A 3,618-nucleotide genomic window follows, 5' to 3' on the forward strand; every position below is an offset into this window, starting at 1 on the left:
GTGTGACATTAGTAGTGAAGAAAGTGCCACATAGAGCCACCTGTGTATGTAAATCAGATAAGAAAATCAGAAGCGGGGAGTCACATAGTGCCACTCCATATTAGGTCACCCAAGGTGTGTGTGGTAGCAGTCGAAAAACAGTGAAGATAGGTATCTATTATGCACCACTATGATCATGTTCATTTATACAGTAAAGTATGACAGTATATTTAAGTAAAAATGAATTTATTTGTATAATAAACACTCACAGGTGAGTGCCAGTTACGCCCCCCACATTCCTCTATGGGGCAGGTGTCAAACAGGTTCCTCTCGGTATGGGTGGTCGCCCGTACCCTTCCTCGCACCTAATGGCCTTGACTTTACCGTAACAGAGTTCGACACCCAGCGAGGATCGAGTGGGGCTTATATAGGAGTATTAAATTATAAATCTCCTCCAGGGGTTAAAAAAAATCAAAGAATTTATTAATGTTTTATTAGGTAAAAATCACAAATGATGTATAAGAAGTTAATTATGATAGGTAATAATTGTAGTTATGGTTTTCCTCACTCCTATCCCTCTCCCCCCTCCACCTCCCCTTCCTCATCTGAGTAGAATTCTGACGTCTCCCCATCCGTGGTGAGTGGGGGGAGTTCTTGTCCCCTTCCCCCCTCTCTTGGGGGTGTGGGGTGAGTTGGGTGGTTGCCTTTTGGATGAGTTTCCTTCTGATCCTCATCTGAAGTGTTCTGGAAAGAGATGGGGGAAATAATTTATAGGCTTATATCTTTTATTTGAAAAATATTCTATTTCCTCTAAGAACTGCTAGTACATACCTCTCCCCCTGCAGGAGCGACCTTGTGTCCTCTACAGCAGGCATCATCAATTAGGCTACGTAACAGCATCTTGTTTGGGGCAGACCTCCCACGTAGAATTACTACTCTACAAATGTGGGCGGGTCCTAAGAATTGCACTGAAAAAAAGAAGAGGTAAAATAGAGGTTGTACAAACTTTCTATTGTGGGAAAAAAATAAATCTTTACCAGAAAGTGAGGGTAATACTAACCAGGCCCTTCAAGGACTTCAATCTTCCCCGTGAGTGTTTTTGGGGAGACGCCTTCCATATGTAGGATGAGGAGGTTGGAGGTCTTCTAGGGAGGTTGTGGGGTGAGAGGGGTTTTATATGGGGGTAATCCCCTTGTTAGGTAGGTTGCCTAGCTAACAAAAATATTCTCTACACCACCTATAAGAACCAACCCTTACTCCTCTACAAAATGTCCTAACACAGTGATGTTTCATAGGAAAATATCGTCTCGCATAAGCGAGGGCACGTTTATCATTTAATTTTAAATTAACGCTTGAAAATACATTATGTAAGTAATGTACTGTTGAAGGCAACCCCAGGTGACTCACCCTATGAACAAACATGACGCAATAGAGCCCGCAGGCAAGAGTAAAATCACTCTGGAGTCTGTAGCACATTCCAAACACCTTTGTTATTTTGTTAGTTTTAATAAATCCTTGAAAATAATGTCCATAAGTAACCGCCGACATTGCATAACTATCGAAAAAAAACATTCGATGTTTAACTTTATCAACATAAATAGCTACCCAATGTCCCATAGTTAATCTGCTGTGTGATGGTAAAATATTAGTTATGAGAACAATAGGTTTTCTTGATGAGATATTTAAATGTTCTATTTCATCAGCATTATAACAACCTAGGTAGAGTGCTCGATCCCCTAGATTATTTTTTAAATTAATATTTATATCATAACAATTCATTATGTTTTTAAGCTCGCACGTCACACAGAACAGTTCTCTGCCCGTCGATGGATAGTACCCCGGTCGTTTCCCCAAACAGTAAAACCAGCCTGTTATATGTAACACCACCGCCAAACTCAAGCTCCATACGCAAGTTGCCAGATTTCTCCACAGGGAGGGAATCCTTTGTTTGAATGGTGGTTAAGTCAAAGGCGAATATCGATCTTCCCTTATTAAAAAGTGTCATAGGCTAGAAGTGAATCACGCTCTAACCCTAATGTCTTCAAAGTTTCGTAATAAAGGCGGGCATAATGATTGTCGAAATCACCGCCAATTCGGTAAATTGCGTTATTGTTCAAATACATGGCAATATTTTTCAGCTTTGCATTTTCAAAATATAATCCATTACCTTGGTGAAGGCCAGCGAAATAATTCATTGGTACAATTACCATGAATATCTTGTGAGGAATTACTTGCGCCCAAGGCTGATCAATTAAGAGACTAGTTTGATTCCCTGCTAGGACATATGTTTTAGAAATGGTTTTATTGAAAATATAGCTTATGGGGTCGGGGGATGCTAACAGTGAGCTGTTTAAGGCTAGGTAAGCACTTGGGTAGGGGAACACTCGTGTTACCCACAACTTAGCATAATCCATATGCAGCCGATACTTAGAGCCATCGTCCACACTTGTATTTAGCACCCAAGCATGTGGGTAGAGCTCCAATCTTAGGCGCACATCTATATTATCTAATATGTATTGGTCTAGGGTTGTTACGTCCAATAGTAGGGGAAAACACATTAATTAATAGGGTATTAATTTCCCCAATATTTCTATTAATACCACCTCTTGTTCTGTCTTGTGTTGATGAAATTAATACCCTATTAATGCCACCTCTTGTTCTGTCTTGTGTTGATGCCACATCACCCCTTCCACCTCACTCAAATGTAGATATAAAATCGGAGATGCGTAAGTTCTATTCAGTTGTGTATTTGTGAACTAAAGTCTTTGAAAATGTAATAAGTTTTACGAAACGCGCTCGTGTCGCGTCAGACTAGAAATAAAAATGAATTTTGGAGAATTGATTTTTGATTTACCTCCAACAGTGAAAAGAAATGTACGAAAGATTGAGAAAATTCGTGTTAGAATTATTAATCTTACTTTTTCGGTCATATTTAATAATATATGTCTACAGGAAAGACTGCTACCAAAATATACTAATATATATATATATATATATATATATATATATATATATATATATATATATATTTATATTTATATAGATTATATTGTTATACCTTAGGGCGGAGGTGTAAGACTGCCGTAACCAACCTCCCATCTTCAAAACTAACCATTCGTCCAAACTGATCTGTTATTTTAATACTTACTTTCTCCAACGTGTTAGTATTTAATGTCTTGTACACTAGGGGATAAGCCCCTCTAGAATATGAGTCATGATAATTGATTGCATCTAAGATATTTACAATTTGCCCCCCGTAACGATCCGGCTCGATGACGTCACTATAAATGAGTAAATAGTCACAACCTCCGTCATTGTCTGGGGGGAATGAGGCCACGACCTTGGAGGCCGCTGTAATGTCATCTGATTTTGCCTGATAAATGGTGTATTTGCGACTGCTGTCAAAACCAAGTACATTAGCTATTCTGTGTTTAAATTGAAGGCTAAGAGAATATAACGAACCAGTGCCTTCATTGTTAAGAGTGGAGGCTAGTAATACTCGCTCTAAGGATTGATCATAGGTGAGGATTGGTTCTCTTTCTGAGAAGTATATTTTGAAATCACCGCGGAAGCTAAGTTTCATGTCGGTGATTATTTGTCGGCTAATCTCACTCGTGATGAATGTGATGTTTCTGGATA

General features: G+C 38.9%; 1 long non-coding RNA gene across 1 annotated transcript; it reads right to left on the bottom strand.

The window, feature by feature from the left end:
- Nucleotides 1-525: 525 nt before the first annotated feature.
- Nucleotides 526-1,120, bottom strand: LOC138368205 (uncharacterized). Its single transcript, XR_011229535.1, has 3 exons — nucleotides 1,040-1,120; nucleotides 811-947; nucleotides 526-723 (listed from the first exon to the last, which is right to left on the bottom strand). It is a non-coding gene; the product is annotated as an uncharacterized lncRNA (long non-coding RNA).
- Nucleotides 1,121-3,618: the final 2,498 nt, after the last annotated feature.

Source organism: Procambarus clarkii, chromosome 3 (assembly GCF_040958095.1).
Source record: "Procambarus clarkii isolate CNS0578487 chromosome 3, FALCON_Pclarkii_2.0, whole genome shotgun sequence".
Lineage (NCBI taxonomy): Eukaryota > Metazoa > Arthropoda > Malacostraca > Decapoda > Cambaridae > Procambarus > Procambarus clarkii.